The sequence below is a fragment of the Bos grunniens genome, chromosome 1 (genome assembly GCF_055505025.1).
Source record: "Bos grunniens cultivar Pamir isolate PY7600 chromosome 1, Bosgru_T2T1.0, whole genome shotgun sequence".
Lineage (NCBI taxonomy): Eukaryota > Metazoa > Chordata > Mammalia > Artiodactyla > Bovidae > Bos > Bos grunniens.
In genome coordinates, this window is record NC_141165.1 from 40,563,679 (window position 1) to 40,577,619 (window position 13,941).

At 45.0% G+C, this 13,941-nt stretch overlaps 1 protein-coding gene across 21 annotated transcripts in view; it reads left to right on the top strand.

Moving 5' to 3' along the window:
- The window catches only part of MED12L (mediator complex subunit 12L), a 364,655-nt gene that overhangs the window by 58,317 nt on the left and 292,397 nt on the right, over window positions 1-13,941 (top strand). The window lies entirely within an intron of this gene.

Here is a 13,941-nt window from a genome sequence, read left to right on the forward strand (position 1 = left end):
GGGCTTTCATTTCTGGGTTTGTGTGCTTTACTGTTTCCAAGCTGCTCATATCAGAGGGGTGCTTTTGAGTTGGGAGCAGGGGAGTGATGTTGGGGAGACGTGTGAAAGGTGTTTTAAGAAGCTCAATATTCAGTGAGGTATTCGCTGGTTGTGCATCTTGTAGATCTGTTGCTTAAAGCGTAGGCAGGATTTTGAGGAAAGATACCTGATTGCATGACTTACAACTTTCTTTTGAAAGTAGATCATAGATACTCATGGTAGAAGACCATGTTAAAATACTCAGAACGTAGTCAAGTCTCACTTTCCTGTGTCCTCCTGTGGTCTCCCAGACCCCTCAGCGTGTGCTTCAGAAGGAACTGCTGTTACGTTTGTTTTGTATTGTCTGAAATGTGTTTTTATGTGTGTCTTTAGTGCATGTTTTTATGTTCATTTCAGAAAATTTGTGCTTGTTTCATGCTGTGCACAGAGAGCCTTGTTCTTGTAAGGGGCTCTACGCTACTAACTTTGTAATGACTTAGAGAAGCTGGATCTTTCCTTTTTGTAATTTGTACTGGAATGTTAATTCCTTGATGAATAGAAAGCTTTTTTTTTTTTTTTTTTAAATTAAAAAAGATATACTCTGAGTTTCAGAGTCATTTTCAGACAAAGTGTGTATAATCTTCCAAATGAAATCTGCAATAAAATGGCTCTTAGGCCTGTTTCAATTCTCCATGATTTTGGAGTTGAGGAATATATATTGGGTTGGCCAAAAAGTTCATTTAGTTTTTTCTGTACACTGTTACAGACTAACTCAAATGAACTTTTTAGCCAACCCAATAGACTATAGGATAGAAAACACATTAAGGGTCCATAAATGGTCAGTTGGAACATCTTTGTGAGAGCAACATTGTTGTTGTTTAGTAGCTAAGTCTTATCTGACCCTTTGTGACACCATGGACTGAAGCCTGACAGGCTCCTCTGTCCATGGGCTTCTCCAGGCAAGAATACTGGCATGGGTTGCCATTCCCTTCTCCAGGGGATCTTCCTGACCCAGGGTTTGAACCTGAGTCTCCTGTGTGGCAGAGGGATTCTTTACCACTAAGCCAGCTGGGAAGCCCTGAGAGTAACATAGATGGAAATAAATGTATCCTACATCAGTCTTGGGTCTCCAGAAAAAAAGAACCCAAAGAAACCAGTGGTGCTGGAGCAGACGATTAAGGGGATGGGTCTGCACAGTCTGTGTAATCATTTTATATTTTAAAGCCTTTGCTGCGTGGCATGGTTGTCTGGCGATACGATGCCTGTAATATTTGTACTCACGTTCCACTGAAAGATACTTACTTGTTCAGGATGACAAACTTGGCAGCCCCTGTGCTCAGGACGTAAGGCGTCAACACAGTGCTGCTCGTGCTGTGGGAACTTTTACTCAGAGCACAACTGACCATGGAATCAAATTTCGACACAAATGCAAAAAGGAAAGAAAAAAGAAAGGCAAATGTAGTTTGTTTTTGCGCTGCGAATGATGGGGGTTTTCTGCTGCCTCCTGAAGAGTGAGGGTGACTGTGTGTCTGATCGACTAACTGCAGCAGCTTTGGTGCGTCCAGTGGGGCCGCAGGGGACCTTCTGCCAGCCCTGCTCCTCTGTTCCTCCCCCGCACATGTCCTCAGGAGGGGCCCCCTTTTACTCAGGATTGCACAGAGGTATGTTCCTCTGTCTCCTCCTCGAATCTCTTCTTGCCATAGCTCTCCTCTCCTGGGGCCATGAAATCCTCAGCCCAGTCTCTTGACAGGGAACGTGGTGGGAGCTTGTCCTGAGGGGTTAATTAAACACACAGTTTAATATTTGGAGAAGGAACTTCCCTTTTATTCCGTGAGTGGAATATCTATCTCAGTGAGGCCAAGGCCATCACTCACTCAGGTATATTCAGAAGTCAGGAAAAATTTGAGGGACTTACCCTCTGATAACTACTGCTGCTGCTGCTGTAGCTTTAGTCGTGTCCGACTCTGTGCGACCCCATAGATGGCAGCCCACCAGGCTCCCCTGCCCCTGGGATTCTCCAGGCAAGAACACTGGAGTGGGTTGCCATTTCATTCTGCACTGATAACTGTAACATTAACTCAAACAACCACCTTGGGCACCCCACCCCCCGATCAGGGGCAGGAATTTCTTATGCGCCCCTCTGTCAGGAGGAATCCTCCAGGCTGTGCTGAGGTGAGAAGCTGGTGATGAGGTTGATGGGCCGGATAAGAGATTCTTGTTCCAGGGGCTAAAATTGGATTCTGTAGTTGCCAGGAGTCTTGGCTTTGTTGCATTGACAGGATTGAGAGAGAACAAGGACAACTGGAAAAAAAAATCCGTAAGAGTAGCAGTTAGCACTTGTCTGCATTGGCCTGGGAACAGCAATGGGAGACCTGATGGCGAGAAGGGAAAACTGAACAAGTGTCAAGTGCTGTCTCCGGGTATCCACCGCCATCACCTGGCACCTCGAAGGCAGACGGACAGGCAGTTTCTCTGCGGCCTTGGGACTCCTTGCTCTCTCCCCACCAGCCCTTCTTTCTCCTTTCCCTGCCCGAGACTTTGCCACCCGTTTCCTTGGTTGGCCACTTGGTCTCTTTTTTACGCTGAAATCCTCCAGCATTAACTGTCAGTCTCACAGTGGTGCAGTTATTTCTACGTTGCCGTGTCAGGGCCCTTGTCTTTCGGGGGGTGTTGTCCCTCCCTCCTCACAGCGGCTCGTCGGGCCTTCACCTCTCTTCAGGCTCCCTCCCCTGCCCACACCCTTCTCTTGAACTTCAGAGAGGGGCAGACTCCCTCAGTTTCTCAGCCACCTGCTTGCTTCCACCCCATCGGACACCTGTACAGACCCACCCGCAGCAGCCAATCCTTACCTGTCTTCCTGTCTTGGCCAGAGAGTTCCTGCTTCCAGCCAAGTTTATCTCCTTCTCATCTTGGGGCTCCTGGCTGCCTGGTCCTGTCAGTTATGTAAGTTTGCTTCCTTTCGAACAACATGTCACAGTTGTAAGCATCTTCTATCCCACTCTATTCTCAAAATAACTGTACAGGCGAAGTCCACTTAACAGCCCTATTTTGTAGACACGTGACTGAGGCATGGGTGAGTGACTTGCCCAAGGCTCCGAACCTGCCAAGTGATTGGAGCCTGGACAAATCAGGCCACCTGACTCCTGAATCTGTGTTTTTTACCACCAGCTGAGTTAATCTACGCTGAAGGCTCAGGATAGGGCTGAGTGACTGCACTACCCATGTTTTAACTCTTCAGGGTAAACCTTTTTAAACCTGTGCCTGCTGGGTTCTTCTGTTGCATAATCTCATTGTTTAAAGCATTGAACCCGCATAAAGGTCCCTCATCCATGTCTTCACCCTGACCCTTCTGACCTGTTACCCACTTGCCCTGGACATGTTTTCCCATGAATATCTTTGACATCGCAAATTCAGGTATTCAAAACTGAACTTAGAACCGGGCAACTGAATAATATTGGTGGATTGTGTCCATGTTGATATCCTGGTTTTGATCTTGTCCTTTAGTTTTGCCGGATATTAACATTTGGGAAAAGTCAGGACTTCCCAGGTGGCACAGTGGTAAAGAACCCGCCTGCCAATGCAGGTGAGTCAAGAGATATGGGTTCAGTTCCTGGGTTGGTAAGATGCCCTGGAGTAGGAAATGGCTACCCACTCCAGTATTCTTGCCTAGAGAATTCCATGGACAGAGGAGCCTGGTGGGTTACAGTCCAGGGGGTCACAAAGAGCTGGACATGTCTGAGCATGAATACACACACACACACACACACACACACACACACACACACAGGTAAAAGACATGGGATCTCTCTCTGTTATTTCTTAACAACTGCTTGTGACTCTGATTATCTCAAAGTTTAATTAGAACAAGATAATGGCTCCGCGCGAAGTCTGGGAGGCGGGGCTGGCGTGCGGGCCCTGGGGTTGCTCCGCTAGGATTGGCCTGTGGTCGGGAGGCGGGGCCTGCACGCGCCGCGGCTGCGGGCTACGATTGGCCTCGGTTCAGGGCCGGCTGCCGGCGTGCAGGCTAGGCTCGGGGCGCGAGGACCGAGCGGGGCGGTGGGTTCGCGAGCCAGGGGGAGGGGCCGGGGCGGTGGCGGCGGCGGCGGCGGCGGAGGAGGAGGTGGTGGTGGTGGCGGCGGGGGCCGGTACTGGACCCGGCGGGATGAGCGAGGCGGAGGCGGCAGTGGTGGCGACAGCTGCCCCCGCATTAATTTTTTTTTTAATAATAAAGAAATTAATAATAAAAAAAAAAGAACAAGATAATGAAAACAAACATTGAATTTAGCTCCCTCACCCTCCTCCCCTCTTGCCCTCTGTTCCACATCTCTTTCTTTGGCACCATGATCTGCTCAGCTATCCCACTGGCAAATCTTGAAGCTACCTGCCTCTTTTCTTCTCTACGCTTGGGCTCATCTGTGCTCAATCATGTCTGACCCTTTGCGACCCCATGGACTGTAGCCCACAAGGCTCCTCTGTCTATGGGATTTCCCAGGCAAGAATTCTGGAGTGGGTTGCCACTTCCTTCTCCAGGGGATAAACATGACCCAGGGATCAAACTTGGGTCTCCTGCCTCGGCAGGCAGAGTCCTTACCACTGTGCAGGAGACCCAGGTTTCTTCTCCGTTATCAGGTGATTACAGTCCTGTCCTCCTCTTTTTCTTGTTCCCTCCTCAGTCACCTGTCCACTGCACTCCACAGTCTCTTTTTTATTTGTCTCCCCTACAACTTCTGAGAATCTTAATTTACGTATCTAATTTCCTCATTCCTTTGCTTAAAATTCTTCAGTGTCTTTCGGTCATTTGTGGCAAAAGATAAGACTGTATAGCTTGTCCCTGCCTGGGGACAAGCAGGTTATAAATGCAGGTTTCTGGACCCCAGTCGAACCTTAAAGGGTAGAAATCTCTGTCAAGGCTAAATCTGTATGTTTAACCAACCAGCGCCCTCTGGTGATCCTTTTGTGCATTAGCATTTGAGTACCTCTGGCATGGGCCACCTGCTTCACCTCAGAGGTGATCCTTTCTCTCTCTGCCTTGCATCCTCTGCCAGGCTCCCTCTGCAGGACCTGCGAAATTACACACTGCTGTTTCTGCCCGTGGAACTCCTTCGTAACTTTCCTCAGAAGTTCAGTTGCTAAGTCGTGTCCGACTCTTTGTGACCCCATGGACTGTAGCATGTCAGTCTTCCCTGTCGTTCACTATCTCCTGGAGTTTGCTCAGACTTGTGATGTCCGTTGAGTTGATGTTATCTAATCATCTCATCCTCTGTCCTCAATCTTTTCCCGCATCAGGGTCTTTTCCAGTTGGTTGGCTCTTTGTATCAGGTGGCCAAAGTATTAGAGCTTCAGCTCCAACATCAATCCTTCCAATGAATATTCAGGATTGATTTCCTTTAGGATTGACTGATCCTGTGCCCATGGAACTTTCCAGGCAAGAATACTAGAGTAGGGTGCCATTTCCTACTCTAGGGGATCGTCCTGATCCAGGGATCGAACTCGACACCTCTTGCATCTCCTGAATTGGCAGGCAGATTCTTCAGGTAAAGAATGCAATGCAGGAGACCCAGGTTTGATCCCTGGGTTGGGAAGATCCCCTGGAGAAGGGAATGGCAACCACTCCAGTATTCTTGCCTGGAAAATTCCATGGACAGAGGAGCCTGGCGGGCTACAGTCCACAGAGTTGCAGAGAGTCGGACACGACTGAGTAGCTAACACTGTTGAGCGCCACCTGGGAAGCCCCACCTTCCCTCAAGCCTAGGCTAAAACATCCCTGTGCTTCCTTGCCTTTGCTCCACGGCATGTCGGACCTCTTAACTCGTTGCTGTCAGTGTCTGTGTCCTTGTGTTTCTACCTCAAGAATGAATCGCCTCAGGTAGGGACTGCTTTCCTCTCAGCTTTATAGTTCCAGGCCCCAGGAGAGCGTCTGGCCCTTAGTAGACATTTAACGTTTGCGGCCACATGCCCATGGTTTTTTTTTTTTTTTTTTTGCCACACCGTGTGGCATGTGGGATCTAAGTTCCCTGATTAGGGATGGAACACAGTCCGCCTGCAGTGGAAGCACAGAGTCTGAACCACTGGACCACCTGTGAAATCCCCCATGATTTTTATTTTATTTTGAGTTGTTACCTTAATCACCAAGTAACAGTACTTAGCGTCATTGCCAGTAAATAAAACGGTAAAGTTACTCATCCAGACAAAAACAGATATTTGACGTTTGCCACTCAGCACCAGTATTCTACAGGTAGTTATGAGTGAAAGGAAAAGTTTTTGAAGCATAAAGAAAAGTTTCAGGGACTTCCCTGGTGGTCCAGTGGTTAAGACTTGGGGCTGTCACTGCCAGGGCCCCAGGTTCCATCCCTGGTTGAGGAACTGAGGTCCCACAAGCCTCACAGTTCGACTAACAACAAGAATACAAAAACCAAGAAAAAAAACTTGGTGACTAAAAAAAAGTTTCGGTGATTTACTGCACCACAGCATGTCATCTACTAACCCCCACGCCCACCCCGCTTTTCCTGCTTCTCAGCCAGAGAGCCCGAGTTCACTAACTGACCATTCAGCAGAACCAGCATTCCAGCCTGTGGGCTGACTCTCCTTTGCTCACACGTCAGCCTGAGGCAGCAGTTTTCACTGAGGCTATTCTTTATCCAGGCTGCTGATCAGCACGCTGATTTCCCCTTTCCTTCCCCAAGTAAGCAGTGGCTGAATGGGGGATTTGGGGTTTTCTGTGAATCATTTTATAGAATTCAACTGATTAACTTTTTAAAGCCTTTTGTTGTGGGCATTTTGAACATAGAAAAATATAGGAGGATGTGATAAAGTCCCTACCAACCATCACCCAGTTTTGCCCCTTCACTCTTCTGTTGTTCCGCTGCTCAGTCGTGTATGGCTCTTGGTGACCCCATGGACTGCAGCACTCCAGGCTTCCCTGTCCTTCACTATCTCCCAGAGATTGTGCAAACTCATGTCCATTGAGTCAGTGGTGCCATCCAACCATCTCGTCCTCTGTCCGTCCCCTTCCCCTCCTGCCTTCAATCTTTCCCAGCATCAGGGTCTTTTCAAATGAGTCACCTCTTTGCATCAGGTGGCCTAAGTAATGGAGCGTCAGCATTAGTCCCTCCAATGAATATTCGGGATTGATTTCCTTTCAGATTGACTGGTTTGATCTCCTTGCTGTCCAAGGGACTCTGAAGAATCTTCTCCAATACCACAGTACAAAAACATCAATTCTTTGGTGCTCAGCCTTCTTTATGGCCCAACTCTCACATCCATACATGACTACTGGAAAAGCCATAGCTTTACCTAGATGGACTTTTGTTGGCAAAATGTCTCTGCTTTTTAATACGCTGTCTAGGTTTGTTATAGCTTTTTTTCCAAGGAGCAAGCATTCTAATTTTATGACTGCAGTCACCATCTGCAGTGATTTCTCAGCCCAAGAGAATAAAGGCTGTCACTGTTTCCATTGTTTCCACATCTATTTGTCATGAAATGATGGGACTAGATGCTATGATCCTCATTTTTTGAATGTTGAGTTTTAAGCCAACTTTTTCACTCTCCTTTTGTACTTTTCATCAAGAGGCTCTTTAGTTCCTCTTTGCTTTCTGCCATAAGGGTGGTGTCATCTGCATATCTGAGGTTATTGACATTTCTCCCGGCAATCTTGATTCCAGCTTGTGATTCACCAAGCCCGGCATTTCACATGATGTACTCTGCATAATGCTGATGATATATAACTCTGATAATGCTGTGAAAGTGCTGCACTCAATATGCCAGCAAATTTGGAAAACTCAGCAGTGACCACAGGACTGGAAAAGGTCAGCTTTTGTTCCAGTCCCAAAGAAAGACAATGCCAAAGAAGGCTCAAACCACCGCACAATTGCACTCATCTGACACGCTAGTAAAGTAATGCTCAAAATTCTCCAAGCGAGGCTTTAGCAGTACATGAACTTCCAGATGTTCAAGCTGGGTTTAGAAAAGGCAGAGGAACCAGAGATCAAATTGCCAACATCCACTGGATCATGGAAAAAGCAAGAGAATTCCAGAAAAACATCTATTTCTGCTTTATTGACTATGCCAAAGCCTTTGACTGTGTGGATCGCAATAAACTGTGGAAAATTCTTCAAGAGATGGGACTACCAGACCACCTGACCTGCTTTTTGAGAAACCTGTGTGCAGGTCAAGAAGCAACAGTTAGAACTGGACATGGAACAACAGACTGGTTCCAAATAGGGTAAGGAGTATGTCAAGGCTGTATTTTGTCATCCTGCTTATTTAACTTCTATGCAGAGTACATCACGAGAAATGCTGGGCTGGATGAAGCACAAGCTGGAATCAAGATTGCTGGGAGAAATATCAATAACCTCAGATGTGCAGATGATAACACCCTTATGGCAGAAAGTGAAGAACTAAAGAGCCTCTTGATGAAAGTGAAAGAGGAGAGTGAAAGAGTTGGCTTAAAGCTCAACATTCAGAAAACGAAGATCATGGCATGTGGTCCCATCACTTCATGGCAAATAGATGGAGAAACAGTGGAAACCGTGACAGACTTTACTTTGGGGGGACTCCAGAATCACTGCAGATGGTGATTGCAGCCATGAAATTAAAAGACGCTTGCTCCTTGAAAAGTTATGACCAACGTAGACAGCATATTGAAAAGCAGAGACATTACTTGGCCAACAAAGGTCCATCTAGTCAAGGCTATGGTTTTTCCAGTGGTCATGTATGGTTGTGAGAGTTGGACTGTGAAGAAAGCTGAGCACCAAAGAATTGATGCTTTTGAACTGTGATGTTGGAGAAGACTCTTGAGAGTCCCTTGGACAGCAAGGAGATCCAACCAGTCCATCCGAAAGGAAATCAGTCCTGAATATTCATTGGAAGGACTGATGCTGAAGCTGAAACTCCAATACTTTGGCCACCTGATGTGAAGAGCTGATTCATTTGAAAAGACCCTGATGCTGGGAAAAATTGAGGATGGGAGAAGGGGGCAGCAGAGCATGAGATGGTTGGATGGCATCACTGACTCAATGGACATGAGTTTGAGTGAACTCCGGGAGTTGGTGATGGACAAGGAGGCCTGGCGTGCTGTAGTCTGTGGGGTCACAAAGAGTTGGACACGACTGAGCAACTGAACTGAACTCTGCATAAAAGTTAAATAAGCAGGGTGACAACATACAGCCTTGACTTATTCCTCTCCTAATTTGGAACCCGTCCGTTGTTCCATGTCTGATTCTAATTTTTGCCTCTTGACCTGCATATAGGTTTCTCAGGATTCAGGTAAGGTGAATCTCAGTGAAAACAAGACCAGGAGCTGACTGTGGCTCAGACCATGAACTCCTTGCAAAATCCAGACTTAAATAGAAGACAGCAGGGCAAACTACTAGGCCATTCTGGTATGACCTAAGTCAAATCCCATGTGATAATACAGTGGAAGTGACAAATAGATTCAAGGTATTAGATCTGATAGACAGAGTGCCTGAAGAACCACGGATGGAGGTTCGTAACATTGTACAGGAGGCAGTGATCAAAACCATCCCCAAGAAAAAGATATATGAAAAGGCAAAATGGTTGTATGAGGAGGCCTTACAAATAGCTGAGAAAAGAGGATAAGCCGAAAGCAAAGGAGAAAAGGAAAGATATACCCATCTGAAAGCAGAGTTCCAGAGAAGAGCGAGGAGAGATAAGAAACCCTTCCACAGTGAACAGAGTAAAGCAATAGAGGAGATAACAGAATGGGAAAGACCAGAGGTCTCATCAAGAAAATCAGAGATACCAAGGGAGCATTTCATGCAAAGATGGGCACAGTAAAGGACAGAAACTGTATGGACCTGACAGAAGCAGAAGATATTAAGAAGAGGTGGCAAGGATACACAGAAGAACTGTACAAAAAAGATCTTCATGACCCAGATAACCACGATGGTGTGATCACTCACCTAGAGCCAGACATCTTGGAGTGTGAAGTCAGGGGGGCCTTAGGAAGCATCACTACGATCAAAGCTAGTGGAGGTGATAGAATTCCAGCTGAGCTCTTTCAAATTCTAAAAGATACTGTGAATGTGCTGCACTCAAGATGTCAACAAATTTGGAAGACTCAGCAGTGGCCACGGGACTGGAAAAGGTCAGTTTTCATTCCAATCCCAAAGAAAGGCAATGCCAAAGAATGTGTAAACTACCGCCCAATTGCTCTCATCTCACACGCTAGTAAAGTAATGCTCAAAATTCTCCAATCCAGGCTTCAGCAATACTTGAACTGTGAACTTCCAGATGTTCAAGCTGGATTTAAAAAAGGCAGAGGAACCAGAGATCAAATTGCCAAATCACTTGGATCAAGAGAATTCCAGAAAAACACCCACTTTTGCTTCATTGACTGCACTAAAGCCTTTGACTTGTGGATTACAACAAACTGGAAAATTCAACAGTAGATGGGAATTCCAGACCACCTTCACTCTTGACTACTGTTACTTCTCTCCTTATTCTCCTTCCCAATCCCCTCCCCTGCCCTTTTAAAGCCATATCAGATCATAGTGGGCTACTTTTAAAAGTTTTTTTTTTTTATCTGTTTTTGCTTGCGCTGGGTCTTTATTGCTTTGTGTGGACTTTCTCTAGTTGTGAGTGGGGGCTACTCTCGTTGCAGAGCACAGGCTCTTGGCCTGCAGACATCAGTGTTTGTACAGATAGGCTCGGTAGTTGTGGTGCATGTGCTTTAGCTGCTCCGCAACATGTGGAATCTTCCCAGACCGGGGACTGAACCTGTGTCCCATGCGTTGGCAGGTGAGTTTTTATCCACTGCACCACCGGGGGAGTCCCATAGTAGATTACTTTTTATCAGTGTGGAATAGTTGTCTTTTTTTTCAGTACTTCATGAAACGCTGGATTTTTATTTCTAGTAAAGTATTTCAAGAAAACATTAAGAATTATAGCTTTATTGAGATATAATTTTTACTATTTTGCAGTTCATTTTAAGTGATAATTGAGAAGTTTTTCATGTGTTTACAGAGTTATGAAACCATCATTAGCTTTTTGAATTCTTTTATCACCCTGAAAGGAATCTTGTAACCATCAGCAGTCACTCCGCATTTCCCCTCCATCCCCCTCAGCCCTATAGATTTGCGTATTCTGGACATTTTATCTAACTGGAATCATAACTTATGTGTTTCTTTGAAACAGGTTTCTGTCAGTTATACAGTATTATGTTTTCAGTGTTCATGCATGTTGCAGTGTGTTTCAGTAGTTCATGACATTGTATAGCTAAGTAGTATTCCATTCTATACATAGCAGATACTTTGCAAATGTGAGAGTTGGACCATAAAGAAGGCTGAGGGCTGAAAAATTGATGCTTTCCTTTTGTGGTGCTGGAGGAGGCTCTTGAGAGTCCTTGGACAGCAAGGAAGTCAAACCAGTCAATCCTAAAGGAAATCAACCCTGAATATTCATTGGAAGGATTGAAGCTGAGTCTCCAGTACTTTGGCCACTTAATGAGAAGAGGTGACTCATTAGAACAGACCCTGATGTTGGGAAAGATTGAGCGCAAAAGGAGAAGGGAGTAACAGGATGAGATGGTTGGATGGCATCACTGACTCCATGGACATGAGTTTGAGCAAACTCCTGGAGATATTGAAGTCCAGGGAGGCCTGGCATGCTGTAGTCCATGGAATTACAAAGTTGGACACAGCTTAGTGACTGAACAGCAACAAAATTCACTTACAGTTAATGGACATTTGTGTTGCTTTCACTTACTGGCTCATATGAGCCGTGCTGCTACCAATGTGTACAGATCTTTGTGTGGACATGTGTTTTCATTTCTCCTGGGTTTATGACTACTTGTGGGCTTTGGGTTACATGATAACTGTATCCTAACCCTTTGAGAAGTTGCCGAACCATTTTCCACAGTAGCTACATCATTTTACATTCCCACCAGCAATGTACAAGGAGCCTAGTTTGAACACATCCTCACCAAAAAGTTGGTATTGTTGATCTTGTACTATCCTGTTGTTGTTTAGTCACTGAGTTGTGTCGGACTCTTACTACCCCACCAGGCTGGAATACTGGAGTGGGTTGCCGTTTCCTACTCCAGGGGATCTTTCTGACCCAGGGATCAAACCCACATCCCACGTCTCTTGCATCTCCTGCCCTGGCAGACAGATTCTTTACAATTGCACCATCTGGGTAGCCTCTGTAAGTGTCCTAATGGTGCCTTATTGTGGTTTTGATTTGCATTTCTCTGGTGGCTAATGATGTTGAGCATATTTTCATGAGCTGATCGATCATTTGTCTATATTCTTTGGAGAAATGTCTATTTAGCTCCTTTACCCATTCAAAAAAATGGATTATTAATTGCTTTATTATTGAGTTGTAATAATTCATTATATACTCTCGATCCAAGTCCTTTATCAGATAAATGATTTGCAGATGTTTTCTTCCCATTTATGAGTTGTTTTTTCACTTTGTTGATGGTATCTTTTGATCAAGAAAGCATTTTAACAACAGAAAATGAAAAAAATCTTTCAGTCTTTTATTGGGAGTTCATGAGTGTATGTATAGGGCTTCCCACGTAGCTCAGTTGGTAAAGAATCTGCCTGCAATGTGGAAGGCCTGGATTCAGTTCCTGGGTCAGGAAGATGCCCTGGAGAAGAAAATGGCAACCCATTCCAGTGTTCTTGGGAGAATCCCATAGACAGAGGAGCCTGGCAGTCTACAGTCCATGGGGTCATAGGAGTCGGACATGACTTAGCTATCTTTCTTTCAAGTGGAATGTGCACCATCTTGTATATATTGAACTTCTTTCCTCCCCATCTCAACCTCCTCTCCACTCTGCCATCAGTCTGTACCAGGCAGGTTTGCGCCTAAGTTGGGCTAGTTAAATCCTCTACATCCTGCAGTTTTGAGAAGCAGTCTGTTCCTCCCTTGGGCCAGCAAGAACCTTTTATTTTATTGTAGTGGGATAGCTTCAGGGAGAAAGTTTGAAGATATAGGTTTTTCCATTGAGGAGCCTGTCATCTTTGACTTTAAGTCTTAATCCCAGTGGGTCACTTTAAAGATGTGCACCTTCATCTCTGGACTTGGCTGGAGTTTTTCAAAGCAATCTTTGTTGCATCTGTTTTACGTAGTGGGTTCCCACTCATTCTGATAAAAGGAAAGAATGTAGTAAAGAAAATAAGCTTTCACAAAATTAAAGGACACATATTATATATATATATATGTGTGTGTATAAAAAATATATATATTTATAATATATTTATATATATATTTATAATATATATATACACATATATACCTATATGTATATATTAGGGTGTATGTGTATAAGTTTTATATTTATACAATACTTGATGAAAGCTCATTAAAAAGAATGAAAAGTTCTGTATTTGCATGGGCCTTTTGTAGCATGCTGACTAATAGATGCATGAAGACCAAGTGTGTTAGAGAAGGAACTTGGCGTATTCCCTACAGTGGTGTTTGAAACCTTCTAGATCTGCCGTGATAGGTTTAAACTAGAAAATGGAGATGTTTTTATGAAGATTTGGGAGACAGAATGATTGGGAAGGAACATGATTTAGTAGCTTAATTTTGAGAGGACCTTATAATGTATTGATTGAAGTCAGTACTTAGGTCTTGAGTATGTAAGGCATGGGGATGAAGGATGGAGGGAATTCTAAAGCATCAGTTAGAGAGTGATCCCTGCTGGGTGGTGGTGTGGTGTGGTGTGGTGTGGTGTGGTGTGGTGTGGTGTGGTGTGGTGTCCAGCGTCTTGAGAAGGCTGTGTGAGAGATGTGACATTTGAACTGGGCCCACATACGAAAACAGGACTGGGGTGGATCCTGTCAACAGAGCATCATGGACATGAGAGAAACACCTGGAGCCTGCAGAGCAGATCATATTGGATAGTATTTGAAATGATTTTAATTCCCAGCTAAGGAGTTTGACCTTAATTCATTA